We start from the raw sequence: 18,163 nt of genomic DNA, 5'->3' as shown, positions 1-18,163 counted from the left end.
GGACTAGAAAGAAGGCTCTGAATCAGTTTTAACAAGAGCTATTCAACCAAAAGTCCTTTTTTTGTCCATTGGCCCTTGACAAAACCAGTTTGAACCAATATATGTGAGCCTCTCTCCAGGTGGTGGTAGCTCTCTGGAGGTGTTACAATAGGAGTGAATTTGCCTCTCTAACCAATTCTTAATTTTTGGAGGGCTGTGGTCCTCCTATTGCATGGAATTAAATACAGTCCCTAGCACACAATACATAAACTTAATTCAATAAGGTTTGTGCAGGATATTCAAGGAAATTGCCATCACAGGTCGATGGATAGACAAGATAGGTGAGGTAATATCTTATTGGACCATCTTCTGTTGGTGAGACAAGCTTTTGAGCTGTACAGAGCCCTTCTTCAGGTCTTGGAAAGAGTCTATTGGGCAGAGAAGGAGGACACTGGGAGCCAGGATTCCTGGGTTCTATACCCAAGTCTGAGTGGGGTCTAGGGGGTTAGAGAAGACAGATTTCACACCCATTCTGTTCCTGAATCTCCCTGCTGTGAGCGAGAACACGCTCTCCTAAAATTCTCTTCATAGGAGACAGAAAACAGGAATTCTAGCTCCCAGACCTCCCTGCTCCAGCCAGAGCTGGGAACAGAACACAGGAGCCCTGACTCTCAGCCCTCCTCTACAAAAGCCCGCTGGATCATAGATATAGGATCATCTTAAGTCACACTGGATACTTCTCCTTGGGACCACCTACAAACACAGTCCTGTCTTACAAACTAACTCAAATGCTTGCTCTAAAGGAAACCACTGCTGCCTGAGAATGGTCCTTTATAAGGAGAAGCAGAGTCAGGATATTTGCAGGTGGGGCTAGAGGGCCTTCGCTCCCCTTCAGGGCTCTCCTATATCAAGGGCACTCCAGAAAACACCCATCCTTTAGAGGGAAGGCATTTGAGAGAATTCAATGCCTTAATCTCATGCCCTAAACCCCTGGCCCTACAAGATGGGGGGGGGGAGTGTTTGATTGAGGATTCATCCACTGGGGCTGTGACCCCAGGATCTCACCTAGACATTCCCTTGGGAGGATAACACATTGGGACCTGAATGCAGTTGATATGAAAGAGCAGGTTTCTCTTTTCTTGGGTACATTATTAACCTGTGGAACTTCCCGCTTCAGGATATTGACCCTCTACTCCTGTGGTTCACACATCTTGTTCTCTCAACGTTTCTGGACTGATTCACTCTCACCAGCTGATTTCTCTCAGTCACAAAGGATTCTCTCTGTATTGGAGCCAACATTCAACTCTGTTTCTCCCCCAGCCCCTCCCTGGGACATGTTTCTTTGGCCAGTCTGTCTCTGCCTGCCACTTTCTCTTGCTGTTGATGGTCATATCAAAAGCTGGCAGGAGAGAAGTGTCAGGATAGGGCTGCTAACATTGCATTTAAAATATAAGGGACTGTTTTCTTAGCACCATTCATCCTCCTGATATTATCATTATTAGTAGTAATAATACTAATAATGAGCAGTACTTGCCTACATTCACCAGGGATATTTCTTGCTGCTTTTCCACAGCACTCAACAATTCCTGATCTTGTTGTACAGAGATGAAAAAATAAGGGACTGTTGGCAACCCTACATGAGAAGGGCATGTCGGAGTGGGGTATCTACAGACAGGAGGTGGGGAGGTACTTCCTTCTGACAATGGGATGTTAGGAATAGGGTATGGAACCTTCCCCTTCCCATGGACGCTGACTCCAATCTGGGCCCAGGCCAGGGGGACTAGCTGGCCTTGGGATGTGTGTGTGTCTGGGAATGGCATACAGGGTCTTTCTCCTCTAGGCCCCCAAATCTGTTACATTGTGTTTAATAAGTTGGTGGGTTCTGAGCCCCAGTTTGGAGGGGGAATGTGTCCACATCCCAAAATTCACCACAGCTAGCACCAGCTGGCCCCCTTGCTCATAGGGTTGCCAACTTTCTACTCACACAAAACTGAACACCCTTGCCCTGCCTGCTGTCCCACCTCTCCTCTGAGGCCCCGCCCATGCCCCCACCCCTTATCTGAGGCCCCATCCTCACTCACTCCATCCCCCTCTCCCTCTCCCACTCACTCTCCCCACCCTCACTCACTCATTTTCACCTGACATTTTCACTGACTCAGGGGGCTGGGGTGCAGGAGGGGGTGAAGCTTCTGGCTGGGGGAGCGGGGCACCAGGGTGGGGCCAGAAAAGAGCAGTTCAGAGTGCAGGAGGGGGCTCCAGGCTGAGGCAGTGGGTTGAGATGGGAGAGGACTCCAGCTGGGGGTGTGAGCTCTGTGGTGGGGCTAGGGATGAGCGGTTTGGGGTGCAGGAGGGGGATCTGGGCTGAGGGGTTGGAGCCAAAGAGTTTGGAGTATGGGAGGGGGCTCCAGGCTAAATCAGGGGGTTAAGGTGCAGGGGAGTGTGAAGGCTCTCGCTGGGATTGCAGACTTGGGTGGGGCTGGGAATGGGGTTTAGGGTATAGGAGGGTTCTCTGGGCTGGGACCAAGGGTTTCAGAGGGCAGGAGGGGGATCAGGGCTGGGGCACGGGGGGTGAAGGCTCCAGCTGCGGGTGTGGGCTCTGCAGTGGGGCCAGAAATGAGGAGGTCAGAGTACAGGAGGGGGCTCGAGGCTGGGGCAGAGGGTTGGGGCACAAGGAGTGGGGTCGGGGTGCAGACTCTGGAGCACTTACCTCAAGCAGCTCCCAGAAGCAGCAGCATGTCCAACCTCCGGCTCCTATGCAGAGGCATGGCTAGGCAGCTCTGTGAGAGTCCTAGCCTCCCTGCTCTGACCCCCTCCTTTCCCAGAGCTGGGCATGGGACCCAGGAATCCTGCCCTCCCCACCCTTCCTGCTTTAACCTGGTGCCCTCCTAGAGCTGGGATAAAACTCAGAAGTCCTGTCCTTCCAGCTCCTTGGTCTAACCATTAGAACCCTCTCCCCAACCTAAGACTTAAACACAGAAATTCTCTCGGCCCTTATCAAGTCACTTCCCTCCCAGAGCCATCAGTCCCTCTGAATCCCCCTTGAACAAGTCACTGAATCTGTCTGTGCTGCCATTCCCCATCCGTAAAAAGGAATGATCATTCTTCCTTTATCTCGGACTGTAAACTCCTCAGTGCAGGGACTCTCTCACAGTGTTTATACAGCCTTGGGCTCAACAGGGCCTTGATCTTGATTAGGGTACTGCCATAATGCAGATCATTTAGGTGTGAAACACTGAATCACAACGGATTCATCCCCTCGCCCTCTGGAAGGGAAATTGACCCTCTCCTGGTCTTTTTGCTTAGGGTAAGATTGGCAGGGGGCGGACTGATGAAGCAGAATGCTTGGGTCATCAGTGGGATTTGAATGCCCTAACTTCATTGTTGTAAGCATTTGCCTGTGCTGCTTAAGCTAAAGGAAATAACTCCATTAGCTGGCCCGTGGGGTAGACATTTATCGTCTCAGGTGGATCAGCCACGAGAGGGAAATAAAGATCCCCACACTTTGTTAGTGCTGGTTCCACATAGTGCTAGTGATTCCATGAGAGTTAGCACCTGGATATGTTTCCAGGTTTTTGTTTGGTTGTGAGAACATGTTTAGTAGCTTTGAAGGCCAGAAGATACTGTTGTGATCATCTAGTCTGAGCTCCTGCAGCAGTGTAATGCAAGCCAGAGAACCTCCCCTAGTGACTCCTGCATCCAGCCCCTATCTGGTGCTTGAACTAGAGCAGATCTTTAAGAAGGACACGCACGGGCTTGATTTAAAGCCTGCTCGTGATGGAGAAGCCACTCTATCCCCTGGAAGTTTTTTCCAGTGTTTTATTACCCTCCCTTTCAAAAATGTGCCCCTTATTTCTATCTTTAATATATCTAGCTTTGGCTCTTGGCCCTTAGCATTCCTGTGCATTCAGAGTATAAATCTTGTCCATGGAGGAAAGTTACTTGGGATTCTTTGTCCTATGGTAGCAGCTAGATCCTCCAGCCAAGATCAGGGCCCAGGTGCACTATGCACCGTACACACACATCGTGAAAGATAGCACCTGCCCCAAAGAGCTCACTGTCTAAATAGATAAAGGGTGGAAGTGGAAAGAGACGCACACTAAGGCAAAAGTGACTTGCCGGAAGCCACCAGGAACAGGTCTCCTGAGTCTTGTTCCAGTGCCAAAACCAGTGGCTATTCTGCGTAAATAGAAGATGTTTCTTGTTTTTCTCCCCCCACAGTCCAAACTGCAGGATTGCCAGCTGCAGCTGGATGTGACATTGCAGAAGGTGAATAATTACATTTCTGCCAAGGAGAAAAGGCCCAAGGAACTGAGGGTGAGTTGGCTCAGAGAATCCCTAGGAGTGGGATAGTAGACCTTTCACCTTGGGGGGGGTGCTGGCTCCAATCTGCCCCCTGGCTGGGAGACTGGTTGGCTTAAGGGGTGGGTGGGTAATTGCTCTCCCTGGGGCATGGCTCCAATGCAGACCCAGGTCAAGGGATGGTCTCCACTGATCTCATGCTATTTGTCTCCCCTGCCGATAGGAGTTGGTGAAGAGAGGCCACCAGCACATCGTCTCTGAGTTCGAGGAGCTCCCCCTGCTGGACGAGGAGAAGGAGATGCAGCTGTGCCGACTGAAAGTAGAGGAGGCAGAGATTCTGGAGAAGTTGAAGGACCACGTGGCCCTGCTCTCAGAAAAGCGCCTCTCCCTCAGCAAACTCATCACTGACATGGGGGAGAAGTGTCTGGAATTGGGTCCAGAGATGCTGAAGGTCAGTGGGGCCTAGCAGTTACAGCAGGGGGCAGAGAGTCACAATTCAAGGCTTCTCTCCCAGCTCTGGGAGGAGAGCGGAGCCTGGAGGTTAGAGCAAGGGGGCTAGGAGTCTGGACTCCATAGTTCTATCCCAGCTCTGGCAGGGCAATGGGGTCTAATGGGTTAGAGCAGGTAGTCGGGACTCCTGCGTTCTTTTTAACCCTTTTGTTTCAGGCCAAAAGCCAACCTTGAACTGCATGAGACTGAGGGTTGGTCTACACTTAAAACTGAAATTGACTTAACTATGGCCTCAGGGGTATGGAAAAAATCCACATCCTGGAGCACCACAGCTATGCTGACCTAGACTCACAGTGTAGACACGGCTAGATCAATGGAAACATTATTTTGTTTGACCTAGCTACCTTCACTTGGAGAGTTGGAGTTACTACAGTGAAGAACGAACCTATTCCATTGCTGTAGCATGTCTACACCACAGGGTTACAGTGGCGTAGGTGTGCTGCTGTGAGCACTGTAATGTAGACAAGCCCTAAGGAGTAACTTCTCCCTATGGTTAATTATGGAATTGAACCAGTAGAGGGTAGTTAGTCTTTCTGTGAAGCAGCTGGTGCAGGCCAGCACTGGGGGCTAGATGGGCCTTGAAAATCCTGTGTTAATACAGGACTGCTGGAGAGGTTCCAAAGTTCATGTGGGACACTACTGGATATCATTCAGAGGGAACTTCCACCCTGTGTGGCTGGTCTTGTAGTTAATGCAGGAAAATGGGCCTGGAAAGAGCTGAGTTCAAGCCTCAGTTCTGCCACAGGCTCCCTGTGTGACCTTGGCCTCTGTGCCTCCGTTCCCTGTGTGTTAAATAAAATAATAATTCATTATGTACCTATTTAGATTGTGAGCTCTTCAGGGCAGGGACCACATCTCTATGTATAAATGCGGCACCAGCATAATGGGACCCGTTCTCAGTTGAGTTCTTTAGGTCCTACCATAATATACCTAAGAATTAACCTTCTTATCTTGATGGCTTAGGACCAGCCAGCCAGGAATTCCTCATAGATTTTAAGGCTAGAAAGGACCATCATGATCATCTAGTCTGACCTCCTGCACATTACAGGCCACAGAATCTCACCCACCTCATCCTATGACAGACCCAAAACCTCTGGTTGAGTTACTGACATCCTCAAATCATGCTTTAAAAACTTCAAGTTCTAGAGAATCCACAGTATACTCTAGCTGAAATGAGCAAGTGACCCATGCTGCAGAGGAAAGTGAACTTCCTCTCCGCACTCTTTTTTTTTTTCTCCCCCCCCCCCCCCCCGGGGTCACTGCCAATATGACCTGGAGGGAAATTCCTGTTCAACCCCAACTATGTCAATCAGACTCGTGCAGGTGGGTGAGACCCACCAGCCAGATACCTGGGAAAGAATTCTCTGTAGTAATTCAGAGCCCTCCCAATCTAGTGTCCCATCTCTTGCCATTGGAGATATTTGCTAATAGGCCATATGCCATCGTAGGCAGCCTCACCATACCATCCCCTTCATAAACTGATCAAGCTCAGTCTTGAGTCAAATTAGCATTTTTGCCCCCATTATTCCCCTTAGACAGCTGTTCCAGAACTTCACTCCTCTGATTGTTAGAATCGTTTGTCTAATTTCAGGCCTAAACTTGTTGATGGCCAGTTCATATCCATTTGTTCTTGTGTCCACACTGGCGCTTAACTTAAATAACTCCTCTCCTTCTCTATGATGTAATATCCCTATAATGTATTTATAAAGAGCAATTCTATCTCCCCTCAGCCTTCATTTGGTTAAGCTAAATAAACCAAGCTCCTTGCATCTCCTCCTCTTGTAAGGCAGATTCCCCATTCCTCTGGTCATCCCTAGTAGCACTTCTCTGCACCTGTCCCAATTTGAATTAATCTTTTTTAAACATGGGAGACCAGAATTGCACATGGTATTCCAGATGAGGTCTCGCTATTGTCTTGCTCAAAGGTACCAACACTTCCCTGTCTCTACTGGAAATGTTGCACCTGATGCATCCTAGGGCTGCATTAGCCTTTGTCATGTCTGCTTCCTCAAACGCAGCAGAGAGGAATTTGAGGTTGACCATACTAAAGGGTGTGTGGTTACTGAGGAGAAGAAAGGTGACTCTGTGCTTGGGTCATTACCTTAGGATTTCAGAAACTGGGGATCAAATCCCTGCTCCACTGCAGTTTTACTATCTGATCTTGGGCAACTCACCTGGCCCCTCTGCCTCCACTTCTCATCTGTTAAATGGAGTTAATAGCATTGCCCTTCCTCATTGGAGTGTTGTGAGGATAAATATAATAAATATTGTGTGGTGCTTCTATTATAGTGTGAAGTACCATGGAAGTACCTAAGGAGAAACATTGGAAGATAAGCAGCACACTCTAGGGAATTAAAAAATCTGCTACTTGCAATGGGAAGTGCCCTAACCACTGGATTATACTTCCCTTCCTAAGTCCAAGTGTATTAACCCCAAGGAATGCATAGGGGGTGTTTAGGGCAGGACTTGATGTATTTATCAGGAATAATCAGTCGCTATATTTTGGAGAGAAACATGGACACTGTTCATTTGCAGATTATTCAGCCACTAGCTGCTGCTGTCTGCCTAGGGATCCGTATGAGTTGTGGCTCAGATTCATAGATATTTAGGTCAGAAGGGACCATTATGATCATCTAGTCTGACCTCCTGCACAATGCAGGCCACAGAATTTCACCCACCACTCCTAAAAAAACCTCACACCTATATCTGTGCTATTGAAGTCCTCAAATTGTAGTTTGAGGACCTCAAGGAGCAGAGAATCCTCCAGCAAGTGACCCATGCCCCATGCTACAGAGGAAGGCGAAAAACCTCCAGGGCCTTCCAATCTGCCCTGGAGGAAAATTCCTTCCCGACCCCAAATATGGCGATCAGCTAAACCCTGAGCATATGGGCAAGATTCATCAGCCAGATACTACAGAAAATTCTTTCCCGGGTAACTTGGATCTTACCCCATCTAAAAACCCATCACAGGCCATTGGGCCTATTTACCATGAATATTTAATTACCAAAACCATGTTATCCCATCATACCATCTCCTCCATAAACTTATCGAGTTTAATCTTAAAGCAAGATAGATCTTTTGCCCCCACTACTTCCCTCGGAAGGCTATTCCAAAACTTCACTCCTCTGATGGTTAGAAACCTTCGTCTAATTTCTAATCTAAATTTCCTAGTGGCCAGTTTATATCCATTTGTTCTTGTGTCCACATTGGTACTGAGTTTAAATAATTCCTCTCCCTCTCTGGTATTTATCCCTCTGATATATTTATAGAGAGCAATCATATCTCCCCTCAACCTTCTTTTAGTTAGGCTAAACAAGCCAAGCTCCCTGAGTCTCCTTTCATAAGACAAGTTTTCCATTCCTCGGATCATCCTAGTAGCCCTTCTCTGTACCTGTTCCAGTTTGAATTCATCCTTCTTAAACATGGGAGACCAGAACTGCACACAGTATTCCAGGTGAGGTCTCACCAGTGCCTTATATAACGGTACTAAAACCTCCTTATCCCTACTGGAAATACCTCTCCTGATGCATCCCAAGACGACATTAGCTTTTTTCACAGCCATATCACATTGGCAGCTCATAGTCATCCTATGATCAACCAATACTCCAAGGTCCTTTTCCTCCTCCGTTACTTCTAGTTGATGCGTCCCTAGCTTATAACTAAAATTCTTGTTATTAATCCCTAAATGCATGACCTTACACTTCTCACTATTAAATTTCATCCTATTCCTATTACTCCAGTTTACAAGGTCATCCAGATCCTCCTGTAGGGTATCCCTGTCCTTCTCTAAATTAGCAATACCTCCCAGCTTTGTATCATCTGCAAACTTTATTAGCACACTCCCACTTTTTGTGCCCAGGTCAGTAATAAAAAGATTAAATAAGATTGGTCCCAAAACTGATCCTTGAGGAACTCCACTGGTAACCTCCCTCCAACTTGACAGTTCACCTTTCAGTAGGACCCGTTGTAGTCTCCCCTTTAACCAATTCCCTATCCACCTTTCAATTTTCCTATTGATGCCCATCTTATCCAATTTAACTAATAATTCCCCATGTGGCACAGTATCAAACGCCTTACTAAAATCTAAGTAAATTAGATCCACTGCGTTTCCTTTATCTAAAAAAATCTGTTACTCTCTCAAAGAAGGAGATCAGGTTGGTTTGGCACGATCTACCTTTTGTAAAACCATGTTGTATTTTGTCCCATTTACCATTGACTTCAATGTCCTTAACTACCTTCTCCTTCAAAATTTTTTCCAAGACCTTGCATACTACAGATGTCAAACTAACAGGCCTATAATTACTTGGATCACTTTTTTTCCCTTTCTTAAAAATAGGAACTATGTTAGCAATTCTCCAATCATACGGTACAACCCCTGAGTTTACAGATTCATTAAAAATTCTTGCTAATGGGCTTGCAATTTCTTGTGCCAATTCTTTTAATATTCTTGGATGAAGATTATCTGGGCCCCCCGATTTAGTCCCATTAAGCTGTTTGAGTTTCGCTTCTACCTCAGATATGGTGATGTCTACCTCCATATCCTCATTCCCATTTATCATGCTACCATTATCCCTAAGATCCTCTTTAGTCTTATTAAAGACTGAGGCAAAGTATTTATTTAGATATTGGGCCATGCCTAGATTATCCTTGACCTCCACTCCATCCTCAGTTTTTAGCGGTCCCACTTCTTCTTTCTTTGTTTTCTTCCTATTTATATGACTATAGAACCTTTTACTATTGGTTTTAATTCCCTTTGCAAGGTCCAACTCTACTTGACTTTTAGCCTGTCTCACTTTATCCCTACATATTCTGACCTCAATAAGGTAGCTTTCCTTACTGATCCCTCCCTTCTTCCACTCCCTATATGCTTTCTGCTTTTTCTTAATTACCTCTCCAAGATGCTTGCTCATCCAGCTTGGTCTACAACTCCTGCCTATGAATTTTTTCCCCTTTCTTGGGATGCAGGCTTCCGATAGCTTCTGCAGCTTTAATTTAAAATAATCCCAGGCCTCCTCTACCTTTAAACCCATAAATTCTTCAGTCCAATCCACTTCCCTAACTAATTTCCTTAATTTTTGAAGGTCAGCCCTTTTGAAATCAAAAACCCTAGTTGCAGATTTATTTTTGTTAATCCTTCCATTCAATTTGAACTGAATTAGCTCATGATCACTTGAGCCAAGATTATCCCCTACAACCATTTCCTCTATGAGGTCCTCATTACTCACCAAGACCAAATCTAAAATGGCATCCCCTCTAGTCGGTTCAGCAACTACTTGCTGAAGGAATCCATCAGCTATCGCATCTAGGAAAATCTGAGCCCTATTATTATTACTAGCACTCGTCCTCCAGTCTATATCTGGGAAGTTAAAGTCTCCCATGATCACACAGTTTCCATTAGTATTTACTTTATTACAAACATTAAAAAGGGCTCTATCCATATCCAAATTAGATCCCGGCGGTCTATAGCACACCCCAAGCACTATCCCAGGGGAGGCTCTAATAGTTTTCTTCCCCAATTTAATTGTTGCCCAGACAGACTCAGTCATATCCATTTCATCGCTTCTTATTTCTTTACATTCTATCTCATCATTGATATACAGTGCTACTCCACCACCTTTACCTTTATTTCGGTCTTTCCTAAACAGCACATACCCTTCAATACCTGTAGCCCAGTCATGACTACTATTCCACCAGGTCTCTGTTATACCTATAATATCTGGTTTCACTTCCTGCACCAGTAACTCTAGTTCCTCCATTTTGTTACCTAGGCTCCTTGCATTAGTGTACAAACATCTTAATTTTTGCTGTTTGGCCTCACTCACATTCTGTACCCTATTAGGCACGGTTATTTTACTACCAGTATAACCTATTAGACTTGTATCTACACTGCCCTTCCTCCTACCTACAGCTGTATCCACTCTTACTTCATTTTCTTTCCACTCTATGCTAAATTCTGGCGTGGAGATTACCTGGACATCTCCCAACCATCTCCCCCAAATTCCTAGTTTAAAGCTCTCTTAATCAGTTGTGCCAGCCTCCATCCTAGAAGTCTATTTCCTTCCCTACTCAGATGAAGTCCATCCCGAGAGAACTGTCCTCTATCCATGAATGCCTCCCAATGGACATACATCCCAAAGCCCTCCTTATAGCACCACTGCCTAAGCCATCTATTGATAGTCATAATCTTGTCACACCTTTGTTGCCCTTCTCTAGGAACAGGCAGAATCCCACTAAAGATCACCTGAGCCTCAATTTCCTTAAGCGTCCTCCCCAGCCTAGCATAGTCTCCCTTAATACTTTCCAGCGAGAATCTAGCCGTATCATTTGTTCCCACATGAAGGATAATTAGGGGATTCTTTCCCGCTCCCTTTAGAATCCTTTTCAACCTCAGGTCTACATCCCGTATCTTAGCACCTGGAAGACAGCACACCCTCCTATTTTCTGGATCAGCTCTGGTTACAGGCCTATCTATTCTTCTCAGTAAAGAGTCCCCAATCACATAGACCTGCCTTTTCCTAGTGACGGTGCTATTCTCCAGTCTATCCCCTGTTCCCTCTGGCTGCAAGTTTTTTCCATTCCCATTCTCCCTTGTAATCCTTTTTAACCCATCCTGTATCCTCCTGGGGCTCATATTTGGTGTAATCTCCATTAACTCTTCCCCTTTTCCTATAGGACTAACCGCTCTTCTCTTCTTCCTTGCCCTGTCACCTTCAGTGACTACCTGCTGAGCCCCTTCTTCATTTTCCAACTCTGCAAACCTATTCTGAAGCTCTATTTCTCCTTCACTAGCCCGTCTTTTCCTCTGCCTAGTTCTTTTAGTCACATGCTTCCACTGACCACTTTCCTCACCCAGTCTCCCCTCAGAATTCCCTAGTCCTGCTTCCATCTGCAAGTCTGAGCTTTTCCCTTCAGATACCTCATGTCTTTGCTCCATAATCTGCTCAAACCCCTTCCTAAACTCTACCAGACTTTCCACCTGCATCTCCAAACCTCTGATCTTTTCCTCCATCCGCTCTATCAGACGGCATTTCATGCAGACAAAACTCTTACCAGGTGCCCCCTCCAGGATCATGTACATACCACAGCTTCCACATCCAGTCATCTTCATTGTGTCATCTGCTACATGGGTCACTCCCACTGCCACCTCTGAATCTGTCATAGCCTTCCCACCTAAATCCTGTTAATCTGGGAAACACAAACCACACCAAACCACCACCACCCACAGCAAAACCAAACCCCACACAAACACCACAAGACAAACTCCCCTGTTTACAGCTCTGTTTGCTAGCTCCTGTGCTGCTGCAGCTGTCTGTGCCACTGCCTGACTGGCTGCTACCTTTATAGGACCCCTAGTCAGTGAAGCCCCACCCCCTAATCAGGGCTCAGCTTCTCTCCCAGCACAAAGCCCCTACAAGCCTCTACACATACAGATACTACCAATACAAAACCAAACACACACAAATACCTTCTCCTCCAACAGAACTCCCACTCAAACTCCCCTGTTTACAGCTCTGTTTGCTAGCTCCTGTGCCGCTGCAGCTGTCTGATGATAGAGAAGAGAGAACAAGCTGGGACTCCAGCTGTGTGGATTCAGGGATGTTGTGGGACTAAACCATAGAACTTGCTTTAAATGTACATCTCCTCTCTTCCTTCTAGGACGTGCGGCGCATCATGCAGAGGTGAGTTCCATCCTGTCCTGGCTGTGAAGTGGTGTTTAAAGATGCTGTGATTCTAGAGTGATTCAGCAGGGATCACATTTCCATTGGAGTCCATACTGACTTCATTGTCCCGCAAAGTTCCAGAGGATGCAGTGTTCCATTATACTAACATCTATATATAGATATACTAGCAAGTGCTCCATTTCAGGGTGCACTATGGGAGGCTCAGTAGGGGATGCTCTCCTCTCTGGATCAATACAGACCCCAATGGCCCAGCACAGCACTGGAGATAGATGTTATGAAAGGATTCTAAAATTGGAGGATCTGAATCCTCAAGGTCACTGAAGAACCCCTGCCTCTTCCCCTCCAGCCCCCAGATTCGGGGCATTGATCGTGGTGTCCTGGTTCAATTCCTACTTTGGTAATTCTGTCCTTCCTCCCCTCAAATGCCCCCTGTGGTTTCAATTCTATATGGGATTCCCCTTCACTTTGTGGCCAGTTCTGCAGCAATTGCTCTGCTGATGTTAATCAGCTGCCAGGCTCCACCCCAGAAGCAGTTGCATGTCAGCGCTGGGTGAATAATTTCTGTTAAACATAGGCTGTAAAGTTCACTGCTGTAATAATGACATTCATTTTCCTCAGGTTGAAATATCTAAGACCCTAGAGCTGCCTTCGATTTCTCTTGAGCTAAAGAAGACAATGGAATTTTTCCCACGGCAGTTCTTCACACTTATTAAATTGCTGAGGAAATACAGTGGTAGATAAATAAATAAAATATATTCAGCCCTGGATGTTAGGATTCATGAGTTCTATTCCCATCTCTAGGAGGGGAGTGGGGTCTCGTGGGTTAGAGCAGGGAGGCTGGGAGTCAGGACTCCTGGGTTCTATTTATAGCTCTGGGAAGTAGGATGCTGCATACTGGGTGTTTTGTGCTGGCCATGGGGATACAGGGGTGTGACTCAGTCACTGCGTTTATCCTGTGGGGTGACTACATGTGGCTCCAGCTTCTTGTGGGTCAGGCATGTTCCAACTGGCATTAATTGTCCCGCTCGCTGGTGCACCCTCCGCAAGGGGGCCAGGGCTGACTGAGCCATGGAAGCAGTCTTTCTCTGCCTCTTATAGGATGTTCTCTGCAGGTGGATTGCTGAGGCACGATTGCTGCTCGTGTGTATGGGGGAGCCTCTGGAGACGAAATGTCTCTAGTCCCCAACTGATCTCCCTCTTGTTGCTCCTATGACTCTATTCTAAATGTGCATGTCTCATGCTTTCCCCCCCTCCCCCACCATTTTTTTTCTGAGGTTACTGTGAGGGCTGGGAGATTGCTAGGTACCTGTTGGCCCCTCACTTTTAGGTGGGGGTGGATGAGCAACGGGTATTTTCCCAATCTCTTCTGTCTAGGGGACATGACTCTGGATCCTGAGACTGCTCACCCCAACCTGGTGCTCTCAAAGAACCTCAAGAGTGTGCACTTCATCAATGTCTCCCAGGTGCTTCCCGACACCTCGCGGCGCTTCGTCATCTACCCCTGTGTGCTGGGCTCAGCCTCCTACATCTCAGGCCGGCACTACAGGGAGGTGGATGTGGGCAACAAGACCCAGTGGGCCCTGGGTGTCTGTTATGAGTCAGTCAGCTACTGGCTACTGGCGAGTGCGGCTGTGGAATGGGAAGTATGTGGCCACCACTACTCCCTTCACACTGCTGTGCCTGCGAGTCAAACCCAAGCGGGTTGGGGTGTTCCTGGACTATGAGGCAGGGAGGGTCTCCTTCTATAATGTGACAGACCATTCTCACATCTACACCTTCAACGTTGAGTTTGCTGAGCCCATCTGCCCTCTCTTCTACCCAGGGATCTGCGTTGGACATGTTAATGCTGCCCCCCTTGTAATCTGCCAGCCCTTGGACTGGGACTAAGCTGTGTCCTCTCCAGCTGTTGGCCTGGAAGTGACTGTCACCAGTGACAGCAGCCAGACCTCGATTTGATAGTCTTTTTCTTATCCCACTTCTGACCCTATAAGTGACATTCATGCCCTAAACTCTTTTTGTCTCTGGCCCCCTACAGTGCTGTAATCAGACCCCCAGGGGCAGGGATGCTTTGATTTGATGGGCATGTTCAATCTTTTTTGTGTTCCCCTCCTTGTTGGCAAATCGAAGCTGACCCAGCTACCCAAGTTGTACCTGCTTTCCGATGCCACTGATCACATAAACCAAGATTTTTTTCCAAGAGTATCTCATTTGTGCTTTAGCAGAAACTCTGCTACATAGGCCATTCCTCTCTCTCCCCCGTGGTATATTATTTCCTCCAAGACCTATCTCAAGCGCTGTGCAAGTTAACCAGCAATTGGGGGAGGGGAGATCAGTAAATGTTGGAGGTAGCACTTTGGTTTGGACTCAAGTGGTCCAAGATGAGTGAGATGGGTTCTGAGCTCTTATCTCCTGTGCTCCAGCCTGTTTTCTTTTTCTGTCCATTTGTAATTTAAGTCTAGTTATAACTGGTGCTCATTGTCTGTTGCACTGAGATCTGTTTTGTCTGATGGTTTTGCAATAAATTATTTTGGGTTTGGAAACAGACATCTCTGCCTTAATTGGTTGAGCTGTTCTTTGGGGTTTCAGTGCTGTAGATCAGTAATTCTCAACCTCTTCCACACTTGGAAACCACCCACACACTTCTATGTAGCAACACAGGGAGTTGTGATTGTCCTGTCCTAGTTGGTTGAGACTCCCAGGTTAGACATCCTTGTTGTATGATGGTCCTGTAATGTTTGTCTCGATAGTCATTTCATTGCTTCACTTGCCCTCTACTGAATAGATGCTTACCTGTGTCATGGGCATTATATTAATAAGCACATAAAAGCAATTCCTCTTTACTGAAGCAAGAGAGGGCCTTCCTTGTTTGGTATAGGAGAAGCTAAGGGATGAGTTGGCATGTTTGCCCTTTATACCCTTGTCATAAATATAAAGGGAAGGGTAAACCCCTTTGAAATCCCTCCTGGCCAAGGGAAAGCTCCTCTCACCTGTAAAGGGTTAAGAAGCTAAAGGTAACCTTGCTGGCACCTGACCAAAATGACCAATGAGGAGACAAGATACTTTCAAAAGCTGGGAGGAGGGAGAGAAACAAAGGGTCTGTGTCTGTCTGTATGCTGGGTCTTTGCTGGGGATAGACCAGGAATGGAGTCTTACAACTTTTAGTAAGTAATCTAGCTAGGTATGTGTTAGATTATGATTTCTTTAAATGGCTGAGAAAAGAATTGTGCTGAATAGAATAACTATTTCTGTCTGTGTATCTTTTTTGTAACTTAAGGTTTTGCCTAGAGGAGTTCTCTATGTTTTTGAATCTAATTACCCTGTAAGATATCTACCATCCTGATTTTACAGGGGGGATTTCTTTATTTCTATTTACTTCTATTTTTTATTAAAAGTCTTCTTGTAAAAAACTGAATGCTTTTTTCATTGTTCTCAGATCCAAGGGTTTGGGTCTGTGGTCACCTATGCAAATTGGTGAGGCTTTTTATCCAACATTTCCCAGGAAAGGGGGGGTGCAAGTGTTGGGAGGATTGTTCATTGTTCTTAAAATCCAAGGGTCTGGGTCTGTAGTCACCTAGGCAAATTGGTGAGGCTTTTTACCAAACCTTGTCCAGGAAGTGGGGTGCAAGGTTTTGGGAAGTATTTTGGGGGGAAGGATGCGTCCAAACAGCTCTTCCCCAGTAACCAGTATTAGTTTGGTGGTGGTAGCGGCCAGTCCAAGGACAACGGGTGGAATATTTTGTACCTTAGTTTTGACCTAAGCTGGTAAAGATAAGCTTAGGAGGGTTTTCATGCAGGTCCCCACATCTGTACCCTAGAGTTCAGAGTGGGGGAGGAACCTTGACAACCCTCTTTCCATCTGCAGATCTCAAAGTGCTCTACAGAGGGAGAAATGGAGATATGGGTGGGGGTGGGGGGTGTTGGAAGGGACTTTTCTGATGTCAAATAGGGAGTTACAGTAGAAGACAGGATAGAGGTACCAATGTCCTGACTCCTAGTCCTGGACTTTGATTGGCTAGCATGTCTCTGAGCTGAAAATAGGATTTGGAAGTCCTGACACCCATTCCCATCCCTTCCTGCTCTAATTACTTCCTACCACAGACAGGTCTTGAACCTAATATTTGACTCCCAGTGTCTCTTCTAACCCCACCCCAGTTCTGACCACTCATTTCCCAGAGCTTGGAATAGAACTCAGGAGTTCTGACTGCTGATCCCCCTGCCTGAGGTAACCAACGATCCTCTCTGGCTCAAGTAATTGCCAATCTAACTTTTACACTGACTATCTTTAAAAAATATTGCTTCCTTTAAGGGGTGGTAGACACTAGCTGAGGTCAATTCCAAATGGATGATACCAGTTTAGGAAGAATCAGGATATGCTGGGGCTGTTTTGTGTTGTGGGTAGGGATCAGGGAGCAGCAGCACTGGCTATTTATGTCTCCTCACTGTGATGCATGGAGAGGAGTTGGCAGGATGAGCTGTGAAAGGAGAGGGAGAGGAGGAAGGAAGTAATTCAGCAGCTGCCTGCTCATACATCCCAGGAATATTTGAAGGAGAAACCTAGCTCAGTTCTTTGCAACCCTGCTGAGGAGTGGCTTTTCAGCTGGCACATGCAACTGTCATTCATATGGGTGGAATTTGGGTAATAATTCCCCTACCTAGATGGCTTTGCAAACCTCAGCCACAGCTCTTTGAACTAAGGTGGGTCAGAGAGAAAAAGAAGCACCAGCAAACTTCACATGCAAGTAACTGCTTTCAGTACTCCAGCCAAACACAGTTGAGTTCAAGCACCCAAATCAAATGGGTTATCTGTCTGCTGCTCTTTATGCCCACCTCCTCATGGCTGGGAAGTCAATGCAGCTGCACCTATTCACACCAGCAGAGAATCTGCCTGTGTGTCTTAATTCTTAACACATTAAGGACAAAGGGCCTGATTCTCATTTCCATTAATGCTGGTATAAAGTGTGCATCAGGTGGTATAAAGTGGCTTTAGTGGAAATAAGAACCAGTCCCAAAATGTTCAGCATTGGCCAATAATATGGAGAACAGCAGCCATTGATTAGCATCAGAAACAGGACTTGCAATGGCACCATTTAAAGGGTCCTGATCTTGCATGGTGCAGAGCAGCTCCTAGAGGGCACAGAACACTTCTTAGGAAAACAAGAATGCAAATTTCCCTAAATCTGTACAATTAGGCTTGGCAGAATTCAATTTTGTTATATATCATTTTGAGGGATAATACCAGTTTATTTTTCAGCATTTTTTTCTAATTTTATTTATTCTTTCACAGATGTAGGAAATTATCAGGGGAGTCAGACAAGGCAATATTTTGCTTACCTGTGAATTTCAATCATCAGTGGAAATTTTTTTTTCCCATTGGTTGAGTGTGTGTTTGGGGAAATGGATGTTTATTGACATTTACCAGTTAAAATCTAAACCTTCCAAGCCCATGTAAAATGTATCACATTGTATCATGCAAATTGCATCATTCTAATATGAACAGTTTGTGTTGCATACTGGGGCAGTTTAATTTTCTGGGCTGCTTTTTATGTCTGTCCTGTGCCTGGGAAAGTATGGTAATAGGTGGATTAAAAATAATCATGACTTCATAACCCTGGACAAAAATAACAAAAACAAAAATAACCCTGGACTTCAGGAAAGCAGACTTCAACTCCCTCAGGGAACGGATGGGTAGGAT

Source organism: Lepidochelys olivacea (genome assembly GCF_965140295.1).
Source record: "Lepidochelys olivacea isolate rLepOli2 genome assembly, chromosome: 6".
NCBI lineage: Eukaryota > Metazoa > Chordata > Testudines > Cheloniidae > Lepidochelys > Lepidochelys olivacea.
The sequence above is the reverse complement of the archived record's forward strand: the minus strand, read 5'-3'. Positions refer to the sequence as shown.